The sequence below is a fragment of the Vulpes vulpes genome, chromosome 6, assembly GCF_048418805.1.
Source record: "Vulpes vulpes isolate BD-2025 chromosome 6, VulVul3, whole genome shotgun sequence".
Classification (NCBI taxonomy): Eukaryota; Metazoa; Chordata; class Mammalia; order Carnivora; family Canidae; genus Vulpes; species Vulpes vulpes.
In genome coordinates, this window is record NC_132785.1 from 111,046,265 (window position 1) to 111,062,054 (window position 15,790).

Consider the following 15,790-nt stretch of genomic DNA (forward strand, 5'->3'; position numbering starts at 1 on the left):
TCTGGCCTCAGCTCAAATACCTCTCCTCCGTGACACTTTCCTTCTCAGTCATTCTTGGTGAATGGGGTAATTAACTTTAAAATTTTTATTTAAACTTTTCATTATAGAAATTTCAACCATTAATGAGAATAGAATAGTATAATGAACGCTTATAGAATTGTCATCCAGCTTCAGACATTATTAACATTTTGTCAGTCTTATGTCATCTACTTGCTCCTTCATTCATTCATTCATTTTTAATTCATTTATTTATTTTTGCTGAAATATTTAAAAGCAAATCTCAGGCATCGTATTATTTAATTTGTAAATACTTAACTCTGTATCTCTAGTAGATAAGTACCTTAAAAAAAACTTAAATACCATAATCATAATTAACAAAATTAAAAAAAAAGATTTTATTTATTCATGAGAGAGACACAGAGAGGCAGAGACATAGGCAGAGGGAGAAGCAGGCTCCCTGTGGGGAACCCAGTGGAAAACTCCATCCTAGGATGGTGGGATCACGACCTGAGCCAAAGGCAGATGCTCAGCCATTGAGCCACCAGGTGCCCCATAACTAACAAAAATAACAATATTTCCTTAATAACTTCTAATAGCTAGTTTATACTCAAATATCCCTGTTCCCAAAAATGTCTTTTTAAAGTTGGTACATTACAATCTGGATCCAAATGAAGTGCATATATTGCATTAGGAAACATCAACCAAAATCTTCTCAAATCTATAATATTTCCATTCCCTCCTCTTTTTGAACTATTTGCTTGTTGAAAAAAGCAGATCATTTACCCTATAGAATTTTCTGTATTCAGGATTTGGCTGATTGCATCCTCAAAGCATCATTTAATGAGAAATAGATTCACATAGCATGCAATTCAAAGTATGTAACATTTGAACATACAAAATTATTCTTCTCTCCCTTCCTCACGTACCCAGTTTTCCTGCCTGGAAGTGATCATCATGTCATATGGGTCCTTCCAGAGATATCTTCCTATTTGAATTTAATCATTCTGTCTTCTTTATTTCTACCACAAATGATAATTGGTTACATGCCTTCCTCTCACTTTAGACTATAGATTCCTTTAGATCAGGGATTGGGTCATCTTTTTTATATTTTCTACCTTTGATGATGATACCTAGGACTGAGTTGACTTAATGGCTGTTTCAGGCTACACCCTACTAGCTCCTTCCTTGGGAGAGAACTAGAAAGGGTGCATGGTTTGTATGCAGAAGACCTGAATGTGTGCTCTGTCTTTAAGGTGGTCATTTAGCCTTTGGAACTACCATTTTCCTTGTCTGTAGACCACAGTTGGCTATAGCACATATTGGGGCTTTAGATAATATCTGAGACAGTGTGTTGTGAAGTGTAAATGTGAAGCAGATATCAAAAATCAGTTAGATGTCTACTAGGAGGTGTGCTCCATGAGGACAGACACTTGGTCTTCATGTTTGCAGCACCTATAGCAGTGCCCAGGACACAGTAGGTCTTGAATAAAGGTTTGTTGAGCAAATGAATGGATGAAATGTTAGTTTGTGTCAGAAGATCTCAAAGCCCCAGGCTCTGAGACTGATGCCCATGCCCACCGCCTGCCTTTCCCTATCCCTCTTTCTCCATTGAACCAGTGTTCTGAGCCTCAGAGCCCACCAGAGAGACATTCTGCACAGAGGTCCAGGCCGGGGCTCAGGGGCAAGGTCTCTGCAGAGCAGACAGGGGATGGGTGATGTGGAGACAGTGGCCCTCATGTGTAAGTCATCTGAAAGGCAATGGTGCCATAGTTCCTGGGAAAGTTGACAGTTTTAGGGGATGCAGGAAGGGAAGTGCAGCCTGGTATTTGGCAGGAGGGTAGCTCGTGGTAGCTGGCACAGATAACAAGAGTGTAGGCTGGTCCCTGGGAGTTGTGCCTGGGAAGGGGAGCTGGCTGGAGTAAATACTGCAGGAGTGTGTTCTTCCATTGGAACACTTATCTGTTCTTGTCTTCGTGACTGATAACGGAATGAGTGAAGGGTAAAACATAATTATCTCACCTGTCAAGTCAGCATCTCCAGGTCCCAGAGTATGCTAGAGCCAAGAGACAGTGACTTAGAGAAGCACTTTCAAGGTTGGTGCTCGGCTGGCTGGTATCTGAGTGACTCAGCTCCACATCAGGAAGGGGTAGGAATCAAAGTTTTCTAGAGGTGCAGTGGCATTTTGCTGGGCAGCTGAGGGGGTGTGGGGAGACCCCAGTGCTTTGAAGAACCAGACTCCTAGTGTCCAGGATGCTTGTAACCAGAGGCAACAGGTGTGAACCAGCTTGTCCAGAAGGCGGAAAGAACTCATGGCTGATACAGGTGTTCAGACTGGGCTGGAGGAGGCAAGGTTGAGTTGATTCTGACCGAGGGGGTATGGTATACTAGATGTATGTTCATTTTTCAGCTCAAGAACCATTCATATTTTGAGGAGTAGCATCTAAAACTTCCTTTGGGGAGCCACCCATATCTCATGTATTTGCCATGAGGTTTGAGTGAGGCTCACCCCACCTTCAGCTCCAAGAGTGGGCACATGACTTAGGCCATCTGTAGAGTCCATTCCTGTAGCCCTAGAGATTGATTCAGGGATGGGCATCTGAGCCAGTGTTGGTCACTGAGTGTCAGGTCTAGGACTTTTGGGGGTGTGCCTCATAGAACACTGCCCTTTCTGCTGTGTTAGCTGCAAGTATAGGATGTTGACTTAGAGCTGCTGGCAGCCATCTTGCCATCATGAGGCGACAGCCTGTCTGTGAATGGAGTCAGTATTGTAGAGAGACGTGTCATTGGAGTCCCTAGATCTTGCTGAGCCTGAAACTAGATTACCACTGGACTTTCTAGTTAGATGTGCCAGGAGATTATCTCTTTGCTTCAGATGGTTTGAGATCAGTTTTCTGTTACATGCAATCAAATGATTCCTATACACTGGGGACTCCTGGAGAAGCATCCTTGATCTTGAAGCACACGTAGGGTTTTGATAGATCTTAGAAGGTCTGGTAATTCAAGAAAAGAATGAAATTCAGAAATTCCAAGGCCTAAACAGAGTGAGGAGGGGTTTGCATGGTGCTGGGTAGTATTGTGAGCATTTTAGCCTTTCAGGCTCCTGGTCGGCCACCACGCACGCACCTGTATTGCCCTATCTGTAAAGTGGTGGCAGTGGACTTTGCACTAGCTGAATCTGGAGGAACAGAGATGAGAAGCTTTATTAAATTAAACACTGTGGATTCTTGAATATGGCCAGAGGGGAGATTGAGAGGCACAAAGTTTGCCTCAGTGGCTCCTTATCATTTTAATGAACAAGTTAATGTTTTTCTATTTTTCTTATTTTTACATCTGTTAATTAGAATTCTTCTGTAAGGAAGAGCTATCCCTTCTCCTTTAGTTGCTTATTTAATTATTTTTATCATATGAACTCATGGATATTTTTAATCTATGGATTGTAGCCTGAAACCATCATTATTTTTATTGTTCAAATTCTTCTAATTTTGGCCATTGGGAGCTCCTTCAGGTTGATTTTTTTTTTTGTGTGTCATTTTTGCACGTCTCTATTCATTTTTGAGCACTATCTTAACTTTTTTTTTTAAAGGTTTATTTATTCATTTTAGAGTGGGAGAAGGGAGACAGAGAGAGAGAATGCAAGTACATTAGATGATGGGCAGAAGGAGAGGGAGAGAGAATCCTAAGCAGACCCTCTGCTTAGCACAGAGCCCCATGGGGCTCCGTCTCACAACCCTGAGCTGAAACCAAGAGTCGGACACTCAACTAACTGAGCCACCCTGGCGCCCCCACTATCTTACCTTTCTTTTTTTTTTTTTTTTTTTTTAAATTTTTTAAAATTATTTATTTATTTATGATAGTCACAGAGAGAGAGAGAGAGAGGCAGAGACACAGGCGGAGGGAGAAGCAGGCTCCATGCACCGGGAGCCTGACGTGGGATTCGATTCCGGGTCTCCAGGATCGCGCCCTGGGCCAAAGGCAGGCGCCAAACCGCTGCGCCACCCAGGGATCCCCTATCTTACCTTTCTAATTTGCAGACTCATCTTGTATTTTCCTTACCCCAGCCCTGGAATCAATCACTTCTCCAAGGAGTCCTGGTTCCTTTTATTGGAGAATGGTATTTAGAAACCAAGATGTTGGTGCTAGATATGCATATTGCTCCTGGAGTGCCATTGTTTTTAGGCCCTTCCAGGAGGTGGAGCTAGGACATATATGTATGTATATTTACTCATGCTTACACACACCTATCTGTTAAAAAACTGTGAGTTTATACTGATATTTCCAATTCCAGTCTAACATCACAGAGTTTATTTTAGCTCTCTCCCATTCCTTATGTGTAACTTATTTCTCTGAAAGTGATAGCCTGTTATTATCTACAATATATTCACTTACTTGTTCAACTAGTATACCCTAAAATAGTTAAAACCCTTGGGGCATTTAGGAGCAGAGAGAATGGCCCAATCTGGGTGAGACTGAATGAGTTAATGGGGTGTTTAAGCTGGGTCTGGAAAGGTAGATAGGATTGAAACATGTAACACTGGGGACAGGTGATTTTGCTTGAGGTTGATGGGTAGAATTTTGGGGATTGTCTATAAAAAACAGAGATTAGTTCAGTGTTACTGGGGACTAAGGTATACTAAGCAAAGGGGCATACTGGCAAAGAGAATTAAAGCTAGGTCACAGAGGGATAAGAGGCGAAGGCGTATACCAGGGGTAGTAGGGAGCCATGGCAGGTTCTTGGGTAAAGTTTTGTTAAGCCTTCAGTGAATGAGAATGCTTAAAGTCATCAGTCACTGAATATTTTTCGATGTGATATAATATCGTACTCATCATCTGATAGAGTAGAAGCATGAGAGAGGGAGGGAGAGAGAGGGATCACAGGTGCCTTTTCCTTTCTTAATCAGCATCCTAATATAGGAGGGGGCCTCAACTGCTGCTTTGGGAAGCTTTTGAATTGAATCCCATTTCTTGTTTCTGAGTAGGTCACTGGGCTCCTATGGTGTCAGATGCTTCAGGTCACTGGTATGTGTATGCATCATATTAGTTACTCTAGTATTTACTAGTGGGGCTTGAGGAGATAATGATTAATAATCTTTTCCTCCTTGTCTGAGAAGCAGAACAAAGGAGATGCAGGTCTCTGCTAGAAAGAGCTGAGAATGTCAGCTTTATTACTGATAAATGCTGGGCTGGAGCATGTCTTGGGTCTGTGAGCAAGTGGACTTGTACTTCAGTCCTGAATTTAATAGACTTACCTCCACAGGCACAGATATGGCAGTACTAGTCTCTAAGAGGGGGGCCTGCCTCTTAGGACAGGGAGGAGTGGAGCACCAGTGTGTCTGTGGGTGTGTGCGAATCCCAAAAAGGGAGGCAAGAGGAAGGGGTGGGCTGAACATGACTTGTTTCTTTTCCCAAACTCACCAATCTAATTGGTGAGTCCTCCTCCCACAGGAAGTGAGAGGGAAAAGAGAGGCCAGGAGCATTATACTTCTAGTGGGGCTCCCATTAAACAGAAATAGGAGGTTCACCAATAGTACTTATTCACCTGCAGACAGCAAATAGCTATAATTTTGCTATAAAAACCTTTCATATCCATTAAATTGTGCTAATGTTTACACCTGACCATGTTTAGGGACATGGGCTGCTTCAGGCTTGAGTATGGGACAACAGTTGCAACATTACTGAAAGCCACATTTAGAGAGAAGGGTCATCTGTTGTCAACCTTTAGAACCATGGTATCTGGTAGAGTGTTTTTTTGGGGAAAAAGGATATTGGTTAGAAGGGGCTTAGGTACAGTGATGATTCCTTTTATAGTTATGCCATTGACCTTGAGAAAGACATCTCTGGCACCAGCTCCTCAGGCCTCTAATGTACAGATGGGACTGGAGATCCAGAGGAGTGATGGGATTTTTTTTTTTTTTAAGTAGGTTCCATGCCCAGCATGGAACACAGGACTTGAACTTACAACTCTGAGATCAAGACCTGAGCTGAGATTGAGTCAAACGCTTAACTGACTGAGCCACCAGGTGCCCCAAGCCCCCTGAAGTTTTATGGCAGATCTTGAGCTTGGACTGGGTCATCCAGATCTTGCCTGATCTCATGTTCTTTGCTCTTTATACCTGATTGTCTCTGTTTATCCACTTGCCACCCAGGGGAAAGCACCAAGTTGGATAGAAAGTGTAACCAAAGATTCCTGTGTAGCTCTTCTTGCCAACTAGCTGCTGCTGCTGCTGGGTTCTTCTCCCCTGGGTCCATCCATCCTGGTATGAGCCCTGGGAATCTCTACAGAATCTCCTCCTGGGAGTCTCTTTCTGTATTTAATCAACCAACCAAAGAGTTAATCCAACAAATATTTGGAATTCTCATTTCTCAGTGGAGGAAGTATAGACCCTCCAAAGGAACCAGTGAATGCTAGCTCTTTGCTTTGGGAAAGCGTTTCAGCTCTTAAGCTACTGACCAACTGCCAGTTTTGAGAATAACTGTGCTATCAACTTAGTGAAGGTATGATAATTCAAGAAGTGCTTTAAAGACCTTGTTGCCCTTCCAGAGGAACTGTAGCAGTGTCTGGCTCTTCAGGAATATTCTCTGAAACCTGGGGACTGTCGTGGCCACACGAGGACATCTGTCCATCTGTTATTTTAACAAACTTTAACTGAGCCTGCTCTGTACCAGGTCTTGCGTATGGCTCAGTCTCAGAGGGTATGAAGGGAAATAAGACTTGACCTCTGCCCTCCAGCTGCTCACAGTCCAGTAGGGGAAGCAGGCGTAAAATCACCAGTTGCGGAAGGATCGATTTGTCTTCATTCCAGCTCTGGGTCCTGACAGCAACTAACTCCCAGCCAAGAAGTGGGGTGGGGGTGGGGGGGTGGCAGGGGTGGGAAGCAGGAACCTTGCATGGGAGGGGCTCCTGAGCCAGCATGGCGAGTGAGGGTGGGGTGCATACCAGGGAAGGTCTCCTCTGGTAGTCATATCTAACTCTTCCCTTGTTCCTTCATGCGCGCACCATCTGTCAACCTGGTGTGGAAGTGTTTTGGTGAATTTTCATGCACTCTGTCCCTCAGGCCCCCTTTTGCTCCTTTCCTTTCTCATCCTGGAACATGTGTCAGAGTATTCTACACAGAGGAGGAGGAGAGAAATGGAATCCTTGCTGTCTTGGTGACTGGCTTTCTCAGAGTTTGTGATAATTTTTGCAGGAGCATGAGCTGCATTTAATTTGCTCTGCTTGGGTCATGTAAGGACCCGGCCTGTGGAACAGAGAGGCAGAGTCTGCAGCGGTACCCAGTGGCTCTTTGTAGCTTTCTGTGTCCATAAACCTTCCTGAGTACTGCATTGCAAACCCGCAGGACTTTGTGCTGTGGCCTCAGTTTGGGGAGAGTTCCAGAGGGCTAGGAACTGGGGCCTTGGCATGGTCTGGGGAGAGACTGGGTAAGGTCTGCCTCCATCAGTGGGGACCCCGGAGGAAAAAGGCATCATTTGGGCTTCTCCCGGAGACAGTGTTCAGTGTGGGGTGACTTCTCTGTAGTTCCCAGGCAGGCCATGCGAACGTCATGTGGTCACCTTGATTGTTCTAGACTTATCAGTGACCTATGGACCTATATACCCCTTGTATTTAAAAAAATATGTGAAATAAAAAAAAGCTTGTTAAATATCTAAGACCTAAGGCAAGGTATAAAAAATAATTTGGTGATCACTCTTCTACTCACTGCATGATCTCAGAAATTATGCCATATCCATACAAGTGTAGCCTCCTAGTACTTCCTTGATTCCAGGCTTTCTCCTACAAAACCAGAAGCAACTGCTATCTTGAATTCATGGGTTGTTATTCCCATGTATTTCTTTGTAACCAGCTATTCATGTATTTGTATGATATTTTTCATCCTATTGGCTTTTCCCTTTACTTGATATTGTTCTAAGCAAGATTGCAGGCTTAATAGACTAGCGATCTCTTTTTGGGGGGTCTGCATATGCAAATAAGAAGTGTCCTAGGTACCACCAGAAATTGCCTGTGTGCCATCTTTTTACATACCATTACTAGTACCGGGTCACCCTGGGAGAAAAGGCTGCACCATCTGTAGCAGATGCGAGGCCAAACTCTGGCTTGTGCCCACCATTGCTGTGATCTCTCCCCTGCTGGGGTTGGCCACTTTCTTTCCAGCTCTTCTCTCCTCTTAGCTCACCCTCTGTATCTCCTTGGGCTGCTTCGAACTTGAAGTTGCCTGATGGGATGGTATTTGCCGCTGCTCAGAAGCAATGATCTCTTGCCAGAGGCCACAGCTGAAATGAAAAAAAAAAAAAAAAAAAAAGCCTTGTGTTCTGGCGATGGGAGGCTATTGCCATGTGTGAGGCATCTCCCCATACTGATCAGTATAATTAATGCCATTAGCCAATCCTGAATTTGCATGTATCTGTAGCTTATTTGCCTACCCAGGCTGCTTGGACACACAAGGTTGGCTTCTTGCTGCCCCAGAGCTGCTCACCAACTGCTCCTGCTACCTGGTTCTTGTGGGGTGGGTGGAGGAGGCCAGAGTGCATTGCTCCCCAGAAATGATGCCATGTTGAGTGTTAGCCTACACCTAATGGGGCAGGAGCTGGAGAGAAGCCAGCTGGAGACACTGTCCTTCCCCATCTCAGACTCCATCCTGGACTAACCATGACTGGGCTTCTCATTGCTTTATTGCTTTTCCCCCTGAAAACCCTGCATGGTTTCCTTTCTTGCCCTGGATTGGGTGCTTCCACCATGACCCATGTGATGAGGGATGGCATAAACTAGGACTTCCTTAGTGCTAGGGTAATTCACTACTGTAGTGGGTTACTGAGGATGGTGGGGAAATCTGTATCTGGAAGGGCAGCTTTCTAGGAACAGATTCTGGCTGTGTGCCATGGAGGTGGGAATGTGACAATGCACTATCAAATGATCAGAGATACCTGAGGAGCCTTATAAAGTGCAGATCCTTGGGCTCTATAAAGATTTGTTTTTGGTGGTTCTGGAGTGAGGCCTAGAAAACCATATTTTTAATGAGTTCCCCAGGTGAGGTTTTGAGGTTAAGAACAAGTGTTTACGTTGAGCATCGTGGGATAGGCGCTGTGGTAAGGGTTCTCTCTCTGGTATCTCCTTTAACTTTCCAACAATCTGAGGTATCTACCCCCATTTTAAAGATGAAGAAATGGAAGCTCAGATGAAGTGACTTGTCCAAGGATCCATGGCTAAAAAGTAGGTATATTAGCTTCCTGTAATCCCTATAACACATCACCACATATTGGATGGCCCATGACAACAGAAATGTATTCTCTCACAGTTCTGGAGAGGCAAAATCAAGGTGCCAGTGGGGCCATGCTCCTTCTGGTAGCTTCAGACATACCTTGTGGCTGTGTCGCTCCAGTCTCCGCCTCTGTTTTATTTTGCTTATAAGGACACTTGTCAGGGAGTTTAGAGCCTACCTGGGCAACCTAGAGTGATCTCATCTCAAGATCCTTACCTCAGTTACATTTACAGAGATCCTTTTTTTTCCAAATAAGGTTATATTCACAAGTCCAGGGAATTAGGATAAGGGCATATCTTTTTGGGTACCACCATTCAGCCCACTACAGGGTCTTTGATTTAATTGCAGATCAAGTGGCCCCTGAGCCTGTGCCTATAACCATGTGCATCCTGGTTCTCTCATCTGGACTAGATGAGCTTCTAGGGTTCCTCTAGGCCAGCAGCCGAGGTGTGAATTTCCTAGCTGCACAAGGGAGTTTGAGCCATATGTCAAGCCTTGATAAACCAGAGTTTTCCTCAACTATCTCTCCCAGCCCTCAGCCCTCTACCATGTCTCCTGAAACCCACTGAGCTATTTATCCTCCCCAACTCCAAAATTCTCACACCTTGATGTGCTCAGGAGGTGAGGCTCAACTCCTACTGGCTTGGATGGGATGGGCTTCTCCTGCCTCTGTGTTGGCGTCTCTCAAATGGGACTTGCTGGAATAGCAGGGGTAGATGGAAGGCCATGATATAACTAATAAAGTTTGTGAAAGGCAGTCTGCAGCTATGAGGCTGATGGAGATGCTTGTTAACTGCACTAATAATCTAATAGCCTGTTCTTGATTTCCCGCTTCTCACCGTCTTGGCCCCAAGCAGCTATTTTCTACCAAATTAAAATCCACTCAGCTCCTTTCCTGTCCCTGAATAAAACTACCCTCAAAGCTCTTGCCTGTTACAGCAAGACTTTTTAATAGACTTTTCCTTGTAGAACCGTGAGACATATGTCCAATTAGCAGAATAACTTCACTTAAATATACAAATAAACTGTTGACTGATAATGGTGGGACATATGTGAGGCTAATTTAAGGCAACGTGGTTCAGGAACTGGAGCACTGCCCCCCTCCCTTACCCCCAGATCCTCATGCCTCCCCCTCCCCCCACTCTGTATATAGGATGAAGAAGGATGTCTCCATGCACTGCCTGGTCACAGTGCAGAGTACCTACGCCACTCACGATTCATATAGTCAATTGTGTAGCAAAGTTTTTATTTATGTTTTTTAGACAGAGCGTGCACGTGTGCGTGGGGGAGGGGCAAATGGAGAGAGAATCTGAAACAGGCTTCATGCCCAGCGTGGAGCCTGCCTGGGGCTTGATCTCATGACCCCTGAGATCACGACCTGAGCCAGAATCAAGAGTCGGGCACCCCAGTGTGCCTGGGTGGCTCAGCCGGTTAAGCCTTTGACTCTTGGTTTTGGCTCAGGTCATGAGCTCAGGGTCTTAGGATGGAGCCGCGTTGGGCTCTGCACTCAATGGGGAGTGGGCTTGAGATTCTCTCCCTCTTCTCCCTCTGCCTCTCCTCCTACTCTCTCTTCATTTCTCTCTCTCTCAAAAAAAAAAAAATCGGATGCTCAATCAACTAAGTCATCCATGTGCCCCAATTGTGTAGATTTTTAAAAAAAGATTTTATTTATTTATTCATGAGAGAGAGAGAGGCAGAGACACAGGCAGAGGGAGAAGCAGGCTCCCTGCAGGGATCCCGAAGTGGGACTCCATCCTGGGACTCCAGGATCATGCCCTCGGCCGAAGGCAGGTGCTAAACCGCTGAGCCACCCAGGGATCCCCCTGTGTAGCAGATTCTAATTGAGTACTGTGCCAGGTGGTAGGTACACGGCAGTCTATTCTTGAGGGGATGAGATAATTACCTATCAGTGGAACTCACGAGAACATCCTTTCCAGGAAGGCAGGTGTCTGTCCAGCTTGCTGCATCCTTAGCACTTAGAACAGGTTTGGCACAGCACAGGGTTTGGCACAAAGTGGGCTCTTTTTAGTGAATCCGTGAAGTAGGTAAACAGGATAATGTCAGCTCTTGCTGAGTGCCCTAAGAGAGAGAGAAACTATGGTCATAGGATAAAAAGCTACTGAAGCAGGGCTGGGGAAGGGCTTTCTGATGTGGGCTTTTCCAGCTGAAGCTGAGAAGTGAGACAGAACAGCTGGTGAAGACCTGGGAAAATGCTGTTAGCAGAAGAGGCAGGGCTATGTAATTTCAGGGCTCACTGGGGGGTTCTGGTGGTGGGGTGGTGTGAGGAAGTCAGTCTCCCCTTCTTGTGGCCCTATAGCCCTGACCCGCAGTGGATGGGCAGCTCCCAAGAGATTACAGCCTCATTGCTGGGATGTGCTCAGGGTCTGGATTGGGGGGTGGGGGAGGGTTCCCTGCCGAGTCTCCTGTGGAACTTGCTGAGATGATGCTAGTTTAGAATGGGGAGGGCTACTGCCTGACGTGCGTATGACTACCCTGCCTAGGCTTGCACTCAGGCCTGCAGTGGGGATGAAGGGCAGTGGCAAAATGCAGATCTCTCCCACCAATGTGATCTGATTGCCACCCTGGGTGGAGAGCAGCCTGACTGTGGGGTACAGGTGGGGAGACTAGGTGGAGCCAGGGCACTGGGGGTGGCGAGTGGGCAGCTGAGAAGTCCCTGGGGAGGTGGGGCTGTTCATGAGCTAAATACCCTGGTGCATGATCCTTTGCCCCACCTAGCTTCATTTGCAAAACACAAATTCAAAGATAAAATTAATTTTAAGACAGTAGCTACTGCTTCCTATTGCTGCTGTAACAAACTACTACAAACAGTGGTTTAAGATACAAATGTTTTGGGATGCCTGGGTGGCTCAGTGGTTGAGCATCTGCCTTCGGTTCAGGGCGTGATCCCGGAGTCCCAGGGTTCGGTTCTGCATTGGGCTTCTTGCATGGAGCCTGCTTCTCTCTCTGCCTGTGTCTCTGCCTCTCTCTCTCTCTCTCTCTCTCTCTCTGTCTATCATAAATAAATAAATAAAATCTTTAAAAGAAAAAAGACACAGATTTATTCTCTTACAATTGTGGAGGTCACAAGTCTGAAATGCTTCTCACTGGACTCAATGAATGTGTTGGCAGGGCTGTGTTTCCTCTGGGGGCTCTAGTGGGATGTTCCTTGTCTTTTCCACCTGCATTCCTTGGCTCTGGACACCCATTCTCCATCTTCAGAGCTGGCAACATCTGGCCATGTCCTTCTCACGCTGCCAGCTCTCTGGTTCTCTTCTTCTGCTTCCCTTTTCCACTGAAAAGAACCATTGTAATCACACTGGGCCCACCTAATAACTTGAGATCATCTCTCACAAGATCTCAAGATCAGCAACCTTAATTTCTTATTTTATTTTTAAGATTTTATTTATTTATACAGACACACACACACACACACACACACACACACACACACACACAGAGGCAGAGGGAGAAGCAGGCTCCATGCAGGGAGCCTGATGCCCGACTTGATCCTGGGTCTCCAGGATCACACCCTGGACTGAAGGTGGCACTAAACCGCTGAGCCACCTGGGCTGTCCAGCAACCTTAATTTCATCTGCAACCTTAGTTCTCCTTTGCCATGCAGGGTGACATAGTCCCATGTTTCAGGGATTAGGTCGTGGACATCTTTGTTGGGGTGCAGGCATTATTCTGTCTTTCACATTAGATGGCAAGTTTGAGGCCCTAACAAGGCAGGCCCCGTGTGCCCTGAGAAGAGGAAATTGCAAGCCTAAAGAGCCCTGAGATGGGAATGAGTTTGTCTTGTTCAAGATCCTGAGAGGAGGGCAGTGGGATGGAGTAGAGTGAATGACAGGATATGTGGTACCAAATGCAACAGGAGAGGCTGGCTTAGGCTGAGAACACAGGGCTCCTAGGCCACAGTGAAAGGTTAAGAACAGCAGGCTAGGATCTGCCTTAAAAAAAAATCTCTATATGAAAATTCAAATGCAGTTAAAGAGTAGAGATAAAATATGATGAACCCTGGCACCTAGATCTAAAATATGTTGCCATAGGGGCGTCGGTGGCTCAGTCCATTAAGTGTCTGACTCTTGATCTCAGTTCAGGTCTCAGTCTTAGGGTTGTGAATTTAAGCCCTGAGTTGGGGCCCATGCTGGGCCTCTACTCTGGGTGTGGAGCCTACTTAAAAAAAATATCTTAAAAAAACATGTTGCTATCATTTTTTCATTTCTTTTTTCTGCCAGAGTTTTAAATTGCAGAAATCATGCCATGTCACCTGTAATTTCAATGCATGTCTCTAACAGCTGACATTTTCTAAGTATTCCCATTATTATCACAGTGGATGAAATTAGCAAGAATTGTTTCTTTATTTTTTGATTTATTATTATTATTATTTTTGGAATGGAAGGGGTGAGGGAGGGGCAGAGGGCAAGGGAGAGAGAATCTTAAGCAGGCTCCATACTCAGCGTGGAGTATGCTCCGTGTCAGGCTCCATACTCAGGCTCCACGCTGAGTATGGAGCCTGACACGGGGCTCGATCTTACAACCCCAAGATCACAACCTGAGCTGAAACAGAGAGTTGGACATTTAACTGATTGAGCCAGCCAGGCGCTCCTAAGAATTCTTTAATTTCAACTAATTCCTATATGTGTTATGCTGTCCCCCCCCCCCCCCCTCAAATGTCCCTTCCAGTAACCTTCATGCTGTACCTGAACTTTGTGGCTATTCCCTCTTTCTGAGGTTAGAGTGAGGCCTCCTTCCCTGTATCTTTGAGGATTTTGTTTTCTCTTCCTTTCTGCTGGCCCCCAAGATCTCCAGGCAGTGAGGAAATGGCCTGAACGTGGGATGGTGGGGAAGGGAGGGGAAGCAGGCTGGCTGGATATGTTATTCTGCTTGTGGCCTAACATTTGTTTTTCTTGTCTGTAATTGCCATTCCAGAAATGCCCTCGCTCTTCTAGCCACAGAGCAACTGTTGAGAACAAATTAATTATGCATCTTCTCAGTGTGTGTGATTAAGGGGCAGATGGAGGGAAGGGTTCTCTTCAGTTTTTCTGGCAACTAGGTTCCCAAATGGATGCTTTCCAGACCAAAGAGTGCATGTCCTGGGCTCCTGTGGGCATCTGGATTTGTCTGTGTGGTGGCAGGCTTGTTCACTGGCAGGCAGACTCACAAGTTGCCAGTAATAATATTATTAATCCCTTAAATTTGCAGCATATTCCCTGTTTTCTGAGGGCTTGTGCACTCATATCAGCTCATTTGTTGGGATTTCAGGGATGCTGGAACAACTTTCTTTGCTTAATACCTCCCTAAATCATTGCTGATGCTTGTAATTCCACCATTAGAGATTAATTCCTTTGGCCTAAAACTGTTCCGTATTAAAATGCAAGTATCCTTGGCAGCTGTGATGCATGTTTTATTCATTAGGCCTTCTCAGCCCCTACCAGCTGCCCTCCCCAAATGCCCCCTCCTACAAATTTCTTTTTAGGATGGCCTTCTCTGAAACAGAACCCATGTTTGGAACCTATCCCATTCCATAGAATTCTACTTTTCATTTCTGAGTCTGGAAAAACAGGTAAAGAAATTCCTGCCAAAGTGACAATGACAGATAATTTCCTGTATTATCACCTCTAGGGATTGCACTTTAACTGGAACTTTCTAGAAACACAGTTTCCTCATGTGAAGGAACCTATACCCCTTCATCCTATTATGTCATCCTGTCATGGCCTTGGATCTTCCCTTTTTCAGGCTCCCTTAGAAAAGCAGAGGAAAGGGGCCTGGCAGGACACACTGAGATCCGGTTGTCTGTGTAACACAGATCAGACATTGGCGTGGAGTATTATTCACCTGGAGACTGGAAAAAGAAGTAGAACAGGCCATGTGTAACATCATGTCCATTTTGCAGAAGGAAGATCAAGGTTTAAGGACAGTGATCTAGTTGCAGTGGGGCTAGAGTTAAAGTTTTGACTTTAGAACCCCATTAACACGGTTGTAAATTTCATGAGTCAGAATATGCCTTAGAAACAGCCTAGCTCTGGCAAAGCAGGTGCGTTCCATCCTCTGACTCTACTTGGTAGGTAGCGGTTCTCTGACACACGGTAGAGCATACACGTGTCTTCACCTGGGCTCAGTGAGTGGGTTGTGGTTGATCAGTGTTTTTTTATTTTTAAAGATTTTATTCCTGAGAGAGAGAGAGAGAGAGAGAAGAGAGAGAGAGAGGCAGAGACACAGGCAGAAGGAGAAGCAGGCTCCATGCAGGGAGCTCGATGTGGGACTCGATCCCAGGTCCCCAGGATCATGCCTTGGGCTGAAGGTGGCACTAAACTGCTGAGCCACCCGTGCTGCCCTGATCAGTGTTGTCCAATGTATGCCCTGGGTGTGGTAATAGAGGGGAGACATGTGTGCCACCTTGCTTATCTCTCATTTCCCACATAAGCCAGCTGAGGAATGGAAAGCCAGAAGAATTTGTTCAGGACTTGTACTGTATGGCCAGTAAGTTAGGGGCAGAACTGGTGCAGAATTCAGGTTTCTGGGCAGCTCAGGTAGCT

The 15,790-nt window shown here is 45.5% G+C and overlaps 1 protein-coding gene across 8 annotated transcripts in view; it reads left to right on the forward strand.

Moving 5' to 3' along the window:
- Positions 1-15,790, forward strand: part of ADCK1 (aarF domain containing kinase 1) — a 112,009-nt gene that overhangs the window by 13,677 nt on the left and 82,542 nt on the right. The window lies entirely within an intron of this gene.